The sequence below is a fragment of the Callospermophilus lateralis genome, chromosome 15, assembly GCF_048772815.1.
Source record: "Callospermophilus lateralis isolate mCalLat2 chromosome 15, mCalLat2.hap1, whole genome shotgun sequence".
NCBI classification, from domain to species: Eukaryota; Metazoa; Chordata; class Mammalia; order Rodentia; family Sciuridae; genus Callospermophilus; species Callospermophilus lateralis.
This window is the reverse complement of record NC_135319.1, coordinates 64,420,075-64,436,893: the sequence shown is the minus strand read 5'-3', so window position 1 is coordinate 64,436,893 and position 16,819 is coordinate 64,420,075. Positions and strand designations below refer to the sequence as shown.

General features: G+C 51.6%; 1 protein-coding gene across 1 annotated transcript in view; it reads left to right on the top strand.

The window, feature by feature from the left end:
• The window catches only part of Slit1 (slit guidance ligand 1), a 153,582-nt gene that overhangs the window by 26,271 nt on the left and 110,492 nt on the right, over positions 1-16,819 (top strand). The gene's annotated exons all lie outside the window — the stretch shown is intronic.

Here is a 16,819-nt window from a genome sequence, read left to right as displayed (position 1 = left end):
CCCCAGCAGTGCAGGGGCAGGGGAGCTGGGGTGGCACTGACCTCCGCCAGCCCTTGCAGGGGTCCTTCTTATGCCCTGGATCTCGAGCCTTGGGTTGAATATTGATTCTTTCAGCTATAAGCCCTTCTCAGACTAATTTGTTTTCTGTTCCTTCCACCTTTTAGTAGACGAGCTTACTAACCAGGGTGGAAAGCCGTATTTTTATTTGTGGTCAATGTGCTGCTTTTGGGGTTAAAGGACAGTTGCTAATTCTGATCTGTGATTTCCCAGAGGTGTCTGGAATTGTTCTACCATGCATTTCATTTTGTGGACTCTTGAGTTGGACAGGACCCTGAAGATTTACTAAGAAACCTCCTCTACAGCTCCTTAGCATATCGCCCGCAGCTGTTGCTTGGCTACCTTTAGAGATGGGGTGCTCACCACTTCCCCAGACAATCCATTCCCTTATTGGAAAGATCTGCATATCAGAAAATTCCTTTTGGGCTGGGATAGAGCTCAGTGGTGGAGTGCTTGCCTAGTGTATGTAAGGCTGTGGTTTTGATAATCACTACAAAAAGAAAAAAAAAAAAAGAGTAATTCTTAACTTTGAGCCCTAAACCTGCTTTCTAATGACATGTTTTTCTTAACTTTGCTCTCTGTAATGACTTAGAACAGCCATATAAGCTTATGAATTTTTTCAGAGGACTGTTAGGTTTTTGAAGTTTGAGTTAGGAGAGTTGGAGCCCCCTTAATTGTTGTCACTAGCAACCTTTGGAACCATTGTCTGGGGCCTTCTGCTTGCCCAGCAGGGCACTGGGTGAGAGATGGGGGCTGCTGCTTCCTCCCTGAAGGAGCTCTAGGAGAGCACCCAGGTGGGGGAGGAGGCACCAGGTCATGCAGGTAAACCTGATGCAGGTGGGGCGAGGTGGCAGGTGGCAGCCTGGGCCAGCTGAGGGCTGGGGGCCTGATTGTGGATGTCTCTCATGTCCCTGATAACTGGAGTGAGTGAGTAGCCCTGTGGGGGATCGTGCTCCTATGCACAGCCTGACGTGTGACCATGACGCAGGCAGTGTCTCCTGCTGCTGGGACAAGGTTGGAGGTATTGTGACTTCCTCAGAGTCCCTCTGAAGCCCCTTTTGGACTCCTAGCCCTATGCTCTTCATGGTTTCATGTCTCAAGGGAATTCTAGAGCAAAGGACTTCTATGCTTTAGCAACTGTTAAATAATCAGATTCTATAACCAAGGGCTGGCACAAGGAAATCTATTCGAGGGTTGAATGGCTTGAGGAGCCTTTGAAGAGGACAGGAGTCTGTGTGACACCTGCTGTTGGCGTTCTCCTGGGCTGGGAGCCAGATGGACCCGTGGCCTTTAGAGACACTGGATGTTCTCACCTGGGCCCTTTGGGAATATGTGCAGGCTCTAGAGCCAGAACTTTCTCTCAGCACTTACTGCTTCTCCCTCCACACTGAACTCTTGGCAGGAGATCCTTCGTATGCAGGCATAGCTGGACCAGGGCCACAGACTATTTAGCTCTCCTCTGTTTCTCTTTCTCTTTTTGGTGCTGGGGATTGAACCCAGGGGCTTCACACATGCTGAGCACACACTCTGCTGTGCCGAGCTACACCCCCAGTCCCTAGACATTTCCTGATCTCTGTAAGGGAGGTGTGCAAGCCAGGAGGACTCTGGGGAGGATTCCCCTGCACCACACCCCGAGTGTCACCCAGGACTGGAGTTCATGCCTTTTATTAATCTGGTTCTGTGTTCCTGGCCTGTGGGCTCCTGAGACCTTCACCTTGGAGGTAGTCATAGGGGAGGACAGAGGAGCTAGTTTACCTCACCTCTACCCTTGTTCTCTGGACCTGAGTGTCTGACTTCTCTGCTAGGTTCCCTCATTGGTCTGGCCAAGAAGCACTTGGGCTGGCTTGGTTCCAGAAACAGAAGCCCTGGCCGGCTGGCATGGAAGCCGTGGGAGCACCGCGTAAGGGCGCAGCCAGCAGGCAGGAATGAAGGTTCAGCTGGCCCTTGTGGCACCTTAGATGTGAGGATGCTTCTAGTTTTTCAGAACATCCACCTTATTGTCCCACTCTTCCCTGCAAAGCAGTGCCCCGGGTTTACTGGAGCATCTCAGTTCCTGCCACTTGGGTCAGCCACGTTGCAGACTCCCCTCCTGCTTCCTGTGGCTGTGGCTTTTTGATCCTTGAAGTGTTTGGGATTTCAACGCATGATTTCTGAAGAATCTGATTGTTCCATCTTAGGTCAAGGTGATCGTTCCCCTGGCCAGTGAGCTGTACTGGGGCTAGTGGGACCTCTGGACCTCAGGCCTCCTTGGGAGCTGGGGGTGAGAGGGATTCCTGAGAAGGCAGGGTAGGTCGGGAGGCAGTGCCTAGTGTTTCTGGTCTGTCACCTGTTGACCTTCTCTTTGCTTTGGAGAGATCTGTTACTAATCCTTTGCATCTGGAGCAAATTAGGAACTTTCATGCAGAGGCTTTGCCAAATCAGCATGAAAAGGGCTGGAGCAAGACCACATGTGCTGAGAGGGACTCTTGGCCACAGAGTGCAAGGGTGGTGGAGTCCGTGGGTTCATTGCTTGGTCTGTGCGGGGCTGCTGCGAGGCTTGAAGGATGGTGCAGCCCTCTTCCAGGTGTGCACCCTGTGGCCTGTGGGAGGCGCTAGGGACATGTTAGGGAGCCCACCCTGGAATTGCTTGTGAGGGTGGCCAACCCAACTCCCAGCCTGCAAGTGACCCCACACTTGAGCATTAATCCAGCGTCAGTGCAGGTGTCCCCCATCCCTGTGGAGATCAGCTTTCACAGGTCTCACCCCCTAACTCAGAATCGTCCCTCGCTGTGTGGGACCTTCCCCCAGGGGGGCTTTGGCTTCTTTTCATGGGAGGTGAAGGGCGCCCTGCAGAAGTACCCAGAGGAGGCCATGGAGGGAGGCTGGTCTGCCACCAGGAGAAGGGCTCCATAGGCCACGGGCTAGAATTCAGTGTGGGACAGTCATTGTTGGCAAAGGGAATCTGCTTTTGAACTATTTTGCTGAGTAGTGAAAGGAGAGGAGACATGGAGCCAGGAGGTGATGTTGCCCCTGGGAACGTTTCTTGGTGCCCTGAAGTGACAGGTGAAGTCTGTACTTCCTGAGGATGCTCCCATTGTGGGGGGCCACCCCCCTTTAGAAGGGGGCACCCACCTCCTCCTCGTCTAGAGTCAGCCACTGCAGAAGCGAGCCTGCCCGTGACATCTTTTGTTGCCTCTATGTCCCAGGGCGGACAGGAAAACTTTCAGGAACTGCAGTCCTTATAGTAATGATCAGGACGAGCAGAAGGTCATTCTGCGCCAGGCTCGTCCTGAAAGACCTGGAAACAGGATCTGGATCTGTCAGCAGCGTCTCTGTGAGAGCAGCATTTCCTCGTCTTATAGAGGAAATAAATGCAAACTCAGAGGGTTTGTGACACGGCCAAGGGACCGAGCCAGTTTTGAGTCTTGTCTGCCGTAGCTGAAGGTCACAGTAAATATCACCCACCTACTCCCCCCATGCATTCCAACAACCCACCACCCAGGCACCTCCTATCCTCGCCCACCCACCTACCCATCCCTCCACCCCTCCACTTACCACCACCCAGCCTCCCACCGCTTACCCTCCCAACAGGCAGCCCTGTCATCTGTCTCCCCTCACCCTCCATAACCTCCCACTCGCCTGGGTTTGGGATCTGCTCCGACACCTGCCAGCCAACAACCCCCAGGGGATGTGATGATGTTTCCACGGACCTGCACAGGGGTTAGGCTGGGGTTAGAGGGCCATGTTCGAAACCTGGCCGTTTCCTGAGAGCAGCAAACCCCAGTTTTCACTGAACCCCAGGTTCGGGGGGGCACAGGTGAGTCAGCTCTCTGTCCTTCCAGGTCCGGCTGCTCTGGATGGTTGCGTCCCCCCGTCTTGTCCAGAAGCTGCATCTGGAAACAGTTCCCTTGGGCCGCCTTTTAGCCTTGAAACCAATATGAGTCCCGACAAGATCGACCCTTTTCGTCTCTGCTGGGCCTAGGGGGAAGAGGGGGGTGGGTGATTAAGGGCAGCCCAGGGCATTTATTTCCCCTTATTTATATCCCTGCTGTAAGGACCACGATAACTCATTAACAGGGCCCTGGTGGTTGGAGCTGCAGGGCTGTGAGATTCTGCCGGAGCCCTGTTGAAGAATGCCTGACCCCAGCGACCCTGTCTCAAGCTGGGTTTAATTAAACTGTCAGCACTGGTCAGAAGAACAAAGCTTCTCTTCCCGTCTGGCCCCCAGCCCCCATCGGAGGCAGGGGGGCATTCTCTCTGCTGAAATGAAGAGCTGTTAAAAATGGATCCGTCTTGCCTCCAAGGAAAATTACCCGAAGCAGGAAGGTGACCTCGCTATTGTGACATGTCTAGGCCAGGCAGCAGGGCGGTGGAACGGAACCGGCCACTCTGACGATGGAGAGACAGTGGGTGAGGAGTGGGGCCTTCGCTGGGCCAGGGCCTCCCTCCTGCCGGAACTGCCTCTGGACTCCTTAGGACGCCATCCGTCACTCCTTAGGCTTCCCTTTTCTCAGAAAGGAATGTCATGAGCTTTGCCCGGTGAGATAGTAAATCTGGAGTCATTCCTGTCAATTATGATAGAAGCTTCCCTGCTTAGACTGACAGGGAAAGTGCTGGGACAACAGGTCCTTCCTGGGGGACTTTTCACCTTTTGGTCATACTTGCGTGCACAGTAAAGCTCTCAGGGGTGATGCAGAGTGTTCCAACTCTCAACCTTCTCTGTCTGGGAAACTTGACAAATTTACTTTTTCAGTGAACACCTTTGGGACTAGTGTTAAGTGACTTGCCAAGTAAGAACACAGAGTTGAGATTTGAACCCAGGTCTGGCCACCCCAAACCGACACACTGCCTTCAGACCCATCCATACCCAAAGTAGAGGGAAATAGTTGTCTCAGGGGAGTTTACAAAAAATGCAGATTCCCAGGGTCAAGGTCATCAGAGATCCTCGGTCAGTGTGGGAGGATCCAAGAGTTGCGGGATCATCAAGCCCCTCTTTCTCTGGCTCCTCTTTGGGAAGCCTTGCTCCCCAGAGTGCACAGTGAGCCTCTGCTTGCCCCTGGCCTGGTTCCTATGTGAGAGCCACACCAAGGAAGCAAGAAGCCGAGAGCAGACTCTTCACCTCCCACAGCCGCCCGGAGTTGGCAATCATGGAGCACTCTGGACTCTCCAAGTGCTTCCCAATCATTAAATCCTTGCCTGCTGTCAAGGCTGGAGCAAAAAAGGCCAGTGTCCCACTGGGTGGCACGGGAGTTTCCTGGAAGGGGTCGGCCAGCCTGAGATTGACATCCCACACGCCAGAGCGCCAGAGTGGCTGATGAGCCCAGCATGGATGAATGTCCTGCATGTAGCCCTGGCAATGGCTGCAGCCTTTGAATCTACCTCTGTCTCTGGCTGGCGCAGAACCACACAGGCCTTCACAAATGTGGACAGTTAAGGGAGCCCAGGAGCCCTGGGGCCGGTGATCAGTCCATGGCCATGCTGGGAGAATGCCCACTCTGGTGTGGTTACACAGGGCTCAAGACCCAACAGGCTACCCCACCCCTCCTGCAGCCTTGCACGGGTTCCTATGAGGCGTATGGGATCATAATCACAGAGAGGAATCCGGCGAGAGGCACGCATGCAGGAGGGGCCTGGTGTGCATAACTTGGGGGAGGTGAGGAGTTTTTAAAAGCTGTTTCCAAAACTATACAAACAATTTTGCTAAGATATTGATTGGAAAATAGAGAAAAGCAGAAGATGAGAGATTAAGAGGGTTTTGTTTTTCAAATAAGGCATTTAAATAATGTTTGAGCTAACATACAAATATATATTTCTAAAATATATATTTTAGTTATAAAAAATATATGTGATGTGAAATATGTCACAACCATCTCCACTATCTATGCCCAAAATGTTGTCATCATCCCAAGAAAAACCTTTGCTCCCATTAAATGACTTCTCCCCTAGCCACCCTCCTGTGACCCCTGTTCTGTGTGCTGTCCCTAGGGCTTTGCCTATATCCTGGTACCTCGTCTGAATGGACCCACAGGGCATCCCGTCTGTGACTGGCATATTTCTGTGGTTCTGAGGTCTGCCCGTGGTGTAGCATCTGTCACATGTCCTTCCTTTTCCTGGTGCAACACTACTGTCCTGCCGGGACATGCCACGTTTTCTTTATCCACTCAGCTGGTGGTAGGCGTTGCTCACCTCCATCCTCTGAGCCCTTTTAGCACTTGGAGGAAAGAGCCTCCGTGGTGTTCCTTATAACCCTTTGTCCCCACCTCCCCTACCAGGCTGAACTCGGGGAACAGGACCTGCCCTTGTCCCTCCAGCCCAAGTGAGCCCAGCAGACAGGTGGGCTGTGGCTGGTGGGAGGGGACGTGTCGGACTCACCTGCTGTTTCTTCTGGGTCCTGGGCTTGGGCTTCAGGGTCTGCCTTGGCCCTTGGCTTCATGGATTTGACCGACTCCGTGCTTTCCAGCTGTCCCCTATTCTGCCTGACCTGGCTTTGACTTGTGGCCCAGAAACATGAAGCCAATTGTTCAGGGCTCAGTGCTGGCTTGTAGGCTAAAGATAACCAATGGTGGCAGGTTAAATGGAGTGTCTGGAGAGGCGGCCAGGGCACCCCTCTGTGAGGGCAGACACGGAGAGCCCAGAAAGTGCCTCCTGCTTCAGAAGGCTGGAGGCGCTTGAGCTGGGGGTGGGGGAGGATCGGATCAAGGAGGAAGTGTGGACCCCTGGGTGGGGGGAGGTGGAGATGAGTTTCCTGAGGCTGACCTGGGGCTGTGCTGGTGATGACTTGTGCACGGTGGGCTCTGATTGGTTCAGTTTTTTTTTTTTTTTTTTTTTGGTACTGGAGATTGAACCAGGGGCACTTAACCACTGAGCCACATCCCCAGCCCCTTTTTTTGTATTTTATCTAGAGACAGGGTCTCACTGAGTCACTTAGGGCCTCGCTAAGTTGCTGAGGCTGGCTTTGAACTAGCGGTCCTCCTGCCTCAGCCTCCAGAGCCTCTAGGATTATAGGCATGCACCACTGTGCCCGGCTCTTTTTAATTTTTTATTTACAGACAGGGTCTTGCTGAGTTGCTTAGGGCCTGACTAAATTGCTGAGGCTGGCTTTGAACTCATGATCCTCCTGCCTCAGCCTCTCAAGCTGCTGGGATGATAGGCATGCACCACCGTGCCTGCTGAGTTCATTTTTTTGTGGGGATGGGCCAGGGCCTGGCATGTCCTGGGCAGGCCCTCCTTTCAGCTGAGGTGCCAGGCAGTGTGTTTCCTGCTTGGGATCCCTGGCCAAGCACCAAGGGATTTGGAGGCTTGAAGAAGACAGGACGAGGTTCCTCAGGCTCTTTGCAGCGTGTGTCATCAGGCTGATGTGCTGTCCTCAAGTGTTGGCAGGACCCTGTAGTTTGGAATCGGTGGAGCAACGCTAGCTCTCTGACACTAGTAAGAAACCCTGCTGGCACTTGATAAATTGGCTCTTAATTAACAAAAAATATGGGACGATACATTATTAACAAAGATATTTTAACAGCTCCAATCTTTCAAATGTTGCCCTGGGGGAGGGATCAAAAGGTTTTCTTTCTGGTGACATGGCTGGCCACGGTTGTCTTGTGTTTTAGGCCTGTTCCTCCCCCACCCACTCCATCCCTGTGTCCGGAAGCTCCTGGGCTGCCCACCTCTGTGGTCAGTCTGGCCCCAGTGTTAATGAGGAACCTCTTGGCAGAAGCCTGATCTTTGTCCCAGGGAAACTTGGAGTGTCTTCAAGCAGGAGGCCTTGGAGCAGAGGAGGAGTAAAGAGCTGATAAATGATAAACACGTCCCCACGTCTCTACCAAATCTCTGCCTCTTCCCCCACATTTCCTTCCGGTCCTCCTGCAAGCTGACCTTCCCTAAGGAGATGCAGCCCTCCATCTTGCTGGTTTGGGAGCAGCCCGCGGCTGGCATGAGTGGACCCTCGTGTGGATCCTGGGTGCACGAGTGGACTCTGGCTGGGCAGGGAGGGTTGGGCTTCTCAAATCTGAATTGGGCTTGACCGAGCCTGTCGAGGTGGGCACTAGCTCGGGAGGAAGTGCTTGTCTTTTAGGAAAAATGGGCAGCGGAAAAATAACACCGCGTCTCCTTAAACCACTGGGCACTTTGGGAAAGCTTCTTGGTGAAACTCTCTGGGTCTAGTAGGCGGCATATTTTTCCATCTTAGTGAGCAGCATGTGGTCGGCTCACGTTCGCTGGCTCACCGAGCTGACCATGAGCACGGAGCCCGTCTCTCCCTGGCACCTTGTGCATGGATCAGTGGACCTGGGGCCCTTTTTGCCTTCAAGGGTTTGACTCACTGAGTGTTCCTCGCCACCTGGGATCCTGGGCCTTGGCTGTGGTCAGAGCTCCTGGCAGGGTTGCCTGAACTTGTCCCTGGCTGCCGTGGCAAATACCGTAGATGACTGGAGCCTGGAAGTCCAAGATCAGGGTCCCAGCGTGGGACCTCTTCCTGGCCTCCATGGAGCCAGCCACGCTCTTGCTGTGTCCTCCCGTGTTGGTGGTGTGGGGGAGACACACACCTCGGGAGGGTGAGCTCTCTGGGTCTCTCCCATTGATCCCATCACGCAGGCCCTACCCTCCACCTAGCTACTTCCAAAGGCCCATCTACAGATGCACTGGGGGTTGAGGCTTCACCATGTGAATCAAGCAGTGGGCATAGTTACGTCCGTGGCTGCTGCCCTGGCCATCTGTATTGCTTCCTACCATACAAATGACCACCAGCTGGGTGGCTTAACACGACACAGATTTATTACCTCATAGCTCTAGAGGTTCGAAGTCCGAATCGTGGGGCTAGAATTGGGGTGCTGGAAGCTCACTTTCCTCCTGGAGGCTCTCGGGAGAGTCCCCCAGCTCCTAGAGGCCACCCTTATTCTTTGGCCTGCGACTGCATTGCCGTGACTTCGGCTCCACATCTTCTCCAACTCTGACTCTCCTGCCTCCTTCCTTCCCTGGGATCACTCTGGACACGCCTGGATAGTCCAGGCTCACCCCCCGTCTCAGGATTCTTGCCTACGTCACATCTGCAAAGTCCCAGTAAGGTCACATACCTCTGGGCTCCAGGGATTAGGATGTGGGCATCTTTGGGGACGGCTTTGTTCTGTCTACCACACCGTCTTTTCCCTTTGGGGCATGAGGACCCTCAGTGGCTGGGAGTATGCCAGGCCCCTGTCCGCCTGGTACTACGCAGTTAAGTGCACACCATCCTAATCCCAGGTGCCCACCAAAGACAAGGGCCTCTGGACAGCTGTCTCTGCTCTTCCAGGTTGTAACCAGGCTCCTGGCACTGAATCCTCTCTTTTCCTCTAGTGATCATGGGGCCTGGGCCAGTGACTTAACCTCTGTCTGTTGGAGGGCTTGGACAGGAGTAGGGGTGGTGCCTGTGGAGCACCTGATACAGGTGCTTTGATTATAATCAGTCCCCAATCCGTGGGAAGTGCTGGAGTGTGGTGGGAGGACAGGTTCCATCCAGTGTGTTACTTGGATGTAGAGTTTTCTGTCCTGGACGCCTTTGGCTGTTGGGCTTCTCAGCTCGCCTCTCATCACAGCCTCAGTGGGAAGGGACAGGTGGGCCGGGAGCTCCCTGCCTGCGGTTCCCTGTCTTTGCTGTGGGGGACAGAACCTATCTCTCCCTGAGCATTTTGCCTCGGCTCTGCGTCTGGCAGGTGGCTCTTTCTGCTCCCTGGGAGTTTTACTCACGCAGATTCTACGGCTTTGCTTTCATAGACTGAAAAGGAGGTGGTGACGTCATATAAATGGAAGGTGAATTTCTGCAGCCTCTTTCCGTGAACGCATTCCCCAGGAACTGACTTCAACACAGAGCTCTGACATGAATATTGACACGAAGTATAACTCACGACACTTCCATTTGTGATCCACGATAGTGGGAAGGTTGAAGGAAGTCAACGCCAGGGTACACCTGGCACCTTACCTTTTTCATGAATTCGCAGCTGGTATCCATCTCTGCCTCACCTAATCTTCACTTTACCATTGAGCATGTTGGCATCAAAAGTCCTTCCGAGAGCATGGACGTGGTTCTACTTAGAGACTTCAGGCCTCCCGGCGTTGAAGTCTGTAGGGGAGCAGAGTTGTCACTGTAAACAGAGGGTCGGTATGGATGTTTGGCCTCCACTGCTGTTGGTTCTGCTCTTGAAACCCAAGTCCCCACCTCTCCTTCCTTCCCAGTTAGTTCTAGGCTGTCTTGCTTCTCCTCAGGGGTGGCTCATTTGTTATTGTGATTAATACACATAATGTCGAGTTTAATGACTGTTTTTAAGGATGGAGTTCAATAGTGTTATGTATGTTCACCTGGTTGTGAAATTTGACCTCCAGAACCATTTCATCTTATGAGACTGAAACTCTCTGGGCATTCAACAGCTCCCATTCCACCCCTGCTGCAGCCCGGCAACCACCACTCTACTCTCTGTCTCTGTGAGTTTGACTCCTCTGGGGATCTCACCTGAGTGGAATCTAACATTATTATTATTATTATTATTATTTTTGTCCCTTTGTGGTTGACCTGTTTCATTTAGCATAATGTCCTCCAGGTTGGTCAATGTCAGAATTTCCTTCCTCTTTATGGCTGAATAATATTCCCTTGTCTGTATCTACCACATTTTGTTTATCTATTTGTCCAGTGATGATGATTGAGTGGCTTTTGCCTTTTGGAAATTATAAATAATGCAGCTACAGACATGGTTGTATGAATATCTCTTCCAAACCTTACTTTCAGTTATTTGGATATATATACTCAGAAATGGAGTCACTGGATCATATGGTAATTCCGTTTTCAGTTTTTTTGAGAGATTCCCCATACGGTTTCCCACAGTGGCCGCCTAACTTCACAGTCCCACCAGCAGCGCATGAGAGTCTGCTTTCTCCCCACCTTCACCACACTGACTTTTCCCTCTCTCTCTGTCTTTATTGTGGCTGTCCTAATGGGTGTGAGGCCATATGTCGTGGGTTCTGACTTGCACTCTCTGGTGACTAGTGACATTGGCCACAATCATATGCTTGTTGGCCACTTATATATCATCTTTGGAGAAATGTCTCTTCAGGTCCTTTATCCATTATTTGATCATTTTGTCGTTGGGTTCTAGAAGTTCCGTATGTACTCTGGATATTTAAACCTTACCATAGAGATGATTTGCAAATATTTTCTCCCATTCTATAGATTTTCTTTTTAATGCTGTCTTGTGATGTTGATTCCCCTCTCCCTTCTCCTTTTTTTTTTTTCCATGCTTGGGATTGAGCCCAGGGGTGCGTTACCACTAAGTCTCACCCCTAATCCTTTCATTTTTTTTTTTTTTTTAAATTTTGAGACAGAGTCTCACTAAGTTACTGATGTTCTCATTAAATGGCTGAGGCTGACCCTGAAGTTGCAATCTTCCTGTCTCAGCCTCCTGAGTTGCTGGAATTACAGGTGTGCACTACCATGCTCATTTTTATTAAAGGACTGGATGAGCATACAGAAAGGATACACAGCGGATTTGCAGGTGGTGCAGAGCTGAAAAGGGAGGGCCATCGTACTTCGGATGACAGAAGTAAGGTTGAAAAATGACTTCCACGATCTGGACTAGAATCCATGAAATGAGACCTACATAGTGATGAACATGAAATTGCCTGCAGAGGCCCTGGCGGGGGGAGAGCTGGGTTTTACTTATTGTAAAAGGGGCTGATGACTTCAAGCTAAGGATGAAGCAAGGGACAGTAAGTTTCCTGAAAGAGCCAATGTACTCTTAAGCTGAATTAATAGAGGCAAGGTGTCCTCTCCAGGGGAGGGGATAGTCCTGCTCCAGGCACATCCAGAGAACAATGTTCAGTCTCAGGATCTGCATTTTGTGGCGTGTGTTGTGGGGAGGCCACTGAACATGCTCTGGCAGGGGGGTGACGAATGTCAGGAGCTATCTGGAAAGCACTTCAGGTGAGATACAGTGAAGGGGCCTGGGGCAAAGAAAATGTGGAGGAACCCCGAGAGTCATTTTCAAATCTATGTCACGAGGACGGGGACGGGATTTGTTCCAGAAGCTGAGCACCCGGGGCAGATGGCTTGGGGAAGCGGTGTGTTCTCCGTGGGGCAGGCTTCCCGAGCGCAAGGGTGGGCTGCTCTGCTCCTCACCTCCCCACTGGGGCTCAAGGGGCGGCTAACCCTGCTTGTGCCAGGCAGAGGGCAGTGGAGGTGCCTCGGGGTTCCATAGCCTGGGCCCCCCAGCCTAGGCTCCCCAGCCTGGGTTCCATGGCCTCGGGCGGCTCTTAGGTGCAGAGCCAGGGGCTGTTTGTGAACAGGGGCGAGGCCCACCCCACAGTGTTTGGGATGGTTCTTCTGCCTGCAGACCCAGGAAACTGGCAGCCTGGAAGTCCCTTCGCTCAAGCCTCCGTGCGGGAAGCCACCTCCCAGCAAGGAGCTCCAGCGAACTGTGTAACAAAATATTTATGAGGCCCTGGATTCTGGCCCACGTTTTGAAGTCCAATTTGAAACAATAAAAATCAGCAAATTGCTTTGGGAATGGGGTCTGAGTGGTGAAAAGACACAGACGGTCTGTCCTCGGGCGAAGCACTCCTGGGACAGTCTGGTTGGAGGTGCCCAGGGGAGCCCCCTCCCCACAGTGCCCCCCAGCCCTCGCCAGTTGAGCAATGACTCATTTCCCGCTTTGAAGTCGATGCGCTTGTCCTCGGAGCCCTGGTGTTTGGACCCCTCTGCTCCTGCCACAAAGGCCCTTCTGTGGGCAGATCGCGGAGGCCAAGCAGGGAAGGGCTAGGAGAGGGAGGTATCGGCTGAATACCAATCAGGAGCCAAGCGTGTGTGTGTGTGTGTGTGTGTGTGTGTGTGTGTGTGTGTGTGGAGGGTGAGGGGCTCTGGGCTGCTGGGGGGGGGCCACTCGTGCTGTGCAAACACAGCCAAGAATTCCCTTTGGTGGGTTTGTTTTACCAAAGAGTCGGGGGGCCCCAAGGAGGGCGCCGGGAGCCGGGAACAGGGGAGAAGGAGGAAATATTTCACAATGCGAAGTTTAAGTTGCGCTGCTTGTTGGGGAGGGGCCGGCCTGAGAGCTGCAGGCTAACAAAGAGGCAGTGTGGGCTGGTGACAGTTAGGGGAAAACACAGGGCAGCTAATGGGGCCGTGATGGGTGGGGAGGTAACCTGGGAAAAGCTGGTACAAGGAGCGCGGGCACATAAATTCTGGTGGCGTGACATCCCCCTTGGCAGGGAGACAGGGACCACGCTCACCCTCCCACAGCCAAAGCCAGAGATGCTCCCGCTCCCAGGGATGTGGCCAGGGTGAGGACCGGCTGAGAGGGAGACACCCTGCTGGGGTTCCCTGCCCTGCAGCACTCCTCCCCAAGCCAGGGTGGGGGGAGAGGAAGGCCTGGGAGAAACCCCAGAAACTAGCAGGAAGAAGAGGGCCTCACCTTGGAGAAGCTTTGCTGATTTGGGGAGACCCCAGCTGGTCCGACAGACAGGAGCGGAGGGCTCAGTGTCCTGCATGCATGTGGAGACCCCAGGGCCCCTCGCAGGACTCAGAGTCACCCCGCTGGCCTGGGCACTGAGCAACTGGAGCTCTGCACACCATTTCTAGGAGGGTCCATGACAGCACCCAGGGAACAGTATTTATTACCTGGGACTTTCGGAGGAAGCCATTTAGCAGTTTGTATTTGGACTTTTATGGCTTCCGGGGGGTTCTTCCGACAACCCAGGACATTCCTGAGCCCGAGTGCTGTGCTTGTGGGTGGATGTTTTGGTTCTCTGTCACATACCAGCCAGTTTTTTTTTTTTTTTTTTTTTTTTTTGAGGGAGGTACCAGGGATTAAACTCTCAGATACTCAACCACTGAGCCACATCCCCAGCCCTGTTTTGTATTTTATTAGAGACAGGGTCTCACGGAGTTGCTTAACATCTCGCTTTTGCTGAGGCTGGCTTTGAACTCGTGATCCTCCTGCCTCAGTCTCCCAAGCTGCTGGGATTACAGGTTTGCGCCACTGTGCCTGGTACCAACCAGTTTTGATCAAATTAATAATACTCATTTCTTAGAAAACAAAATTTCCCTCCCATCCCCCCAAAAACCACCTCAAAACAGGGAAGCCACATTTGATTTTTTTTTTTTTTTTTTTTTTTGTGTGTGTGTGTGTGTGTGAACTGCTCTCCTCTTCAGAGCCTTTAGAAAACATTTAGGAAAGAAGACGGGGGCACCTTACCTGATGGGAACACATTGGGAGCTTCTCTAGGCTCTGAGCTATGGGCTTGAATCTCTAATGTGGTAGGATCCCTGGTTGATGTTTGCAAAGTAGCAGCTGGCCTTAGACTGCTGGACCTCCGGCTGCCTCTAGCTTGGCCAGGGGGTCCCAAGGCCTCACCCTCCTCTGGATGGGTGGATGAGTAGATGGATAGATGGATGGATTCGTTCACCCAACCAACTTATTACAAACCTGCCGCGTGCAGCCATTTGTCCAGCGCAGGGGATATCATGATGAATTAGATATGGTCTTGAGTTTAGGCAGAGTGTTGATTGGCGGGGTCGCCTATTGTTGCTCATTTCTCAAATGGGTGGCGTTAAGCTGTGAGAATTTGATGGCAGGTTGCTTTTTCCCTCCCAGTGCCTGTGAAAGGAAAAAAAAATGGAATGTGAAAGAAAATGAATAGAAGTGGCAATCATATTTCACAGGGACAGACGCACATACATCAATTACGCAGCTGTCCCACTGTGACCCACAACCCCATTTATCTTTTTCTGTCTCAGACATATTGAATTTTGGTCGCTACACCTGGGGATCTGAATGTTTTACTCCTCTAAAAGCAACTGGGGAAAACAAAGCCGTTTCCTACAAGTCACAGCTCCATTTATAAGAAACAAAGGACAAGAAATCATTTCGGGCAGGTTCTTACAGTAAGCTGTGTAAGCAAGAGCCGGAACTCACGTATCGATGATTCTTAATAGTGTCTTTCACAGTCAGCTAGACATGGCCTGTGACCTCAGTTGTCCCAAGGGGAAGGCTGTGGATAACTGGTCACTTGAACATTGACCAAAGAGCACAGTGACTGTGCCCTGGGCTCCCACAGGAGGGCGTCCCTTGCTCATTAACGCCATCTGTTGATGGTGGAGGTGACTGCAGAGGTCAACTGGGCATTTCTAAAGGCACCTGTAATCCAAGGGTCTATGTGGGGAAGCCACTGTGCAGCTTCCATTTGGTCTTTATGTGCTCTGGTGCTGTGGAAACAACCTTAATCAGGAGTCTGCCTAAACTCAATGTGGACGTTCAGGGTTTGGACTCTGGAATCCAATAGCTCTGCTACTTCACTGGCTGGTGGCCTGGGATGAGTTGCTTGTTCTTGCCCAGACTCAGGCTTCTCATCTGGAAAAAAGGGCATAATAAGGACTAAGCTCAGATTAGCGATACAGATTATATGAGACCATAGCAGCGATGGGACCACCAAGGGACGTTACATTTCTGTTTTTCTTGCATAATTAAATCGGAGTCCCTCTAACTAAAGAATGCAGAGAACTAAAGAAAATAATTACATGACGATTACCCATTAAAACAGCATCTTAGTCCTCATCCTATCCTTGAATATGTTAGGGAAAATTTTTCCAAGAGTAGTTATATATAATGATATATTATATCTTTATTTTGTCTATTTATTTTCATGTGGTGCTGAGGATCCAACCCAGTGCCTCACATGAGCGAGGCAAGTGCTCTGCCACTGAGCCACACCCACAGCCCCAAGAGTAGTTTTTGATAATTTTTATTTTTTTAAACAAAGAGAATCAGGCAACCATATGTGGCTGAGATTCTGGAAATTTGGTCTGCCATTCAAGCATGGTGGGGTTCTTTCCAGCAAGAGAGAAATGAGCCACAAAGATAGTGTTCTTTTCCAGGTTGTTTCACTTAATACCTAATGTTTTTTGACTGTAGAGATTCTAGAAAGATTATTCTTCAGGAGGAGGAGAGCTTTTTTTTTTTTTTTAGTGTATTCAACTGACAGTCAACTTTCAGGATACAATACACAGGATGAACAGCCGGGGTCTGCTTGGTCCCACGTCGCCATATTTTTTTTGTGTGTGTGTGTGTGTGTGTGCGCGCACGCTAGGGTTGGAACCCAGGGCCCTGAGTTTGGGAGGCAAGCTCTCTACCTCTGAACTGCATCCCCAGCAGGAAAACATTTTTAAAGAAATAACCTGCATGAGTTTTTTTCTGCTGACAAGGGGAATGGAGCTAACCCAGCAACGTTCCCTTTCTCTCTCACTGACCTTACCGCAGATCCACTGGCGGGAAGTCCGGGTTGGAAAGATGCTGGCGCCCAGTTCATCTGCCTCTGAGACCATCCATGTTTGTTGAGGGCGAGGCCTTGGCAGTTACCCATTTGACTCTAACAGGAGGACTTGTCCCTTTTCATTCTGTTGCAATTCCCCATCCCCACTGTTAATATCAGCTCACACCCAGAAGGGCCTGGGGTTGAGAAGCGTCCCTCAAGACTTAGCCACTGTCCCAGGCTTAGCTCATTGTGCCTTCAGGACATGATTTTTTTTTTCTGTTTTGGTACTGGGAATTGAACCAGGAGTGCTTTACCACTGAGCCCCATACCAGCCTTTTTTTTGTGTTTTATTTTGAGACAGGGTCTTGCTCAGTTGCTGAGGACCTTGCCAACTTGCTGAGGCTGGCCTCGAATTTGCCGTCCTCCTGGCTCAGCCTCCTGAGCCGCAGGGTTTACAGGTGTGTGTCACTGCACCTGGCTGGTATCGCCTCTTATACAGCAAGGATTGCTTCCAAATCTTACC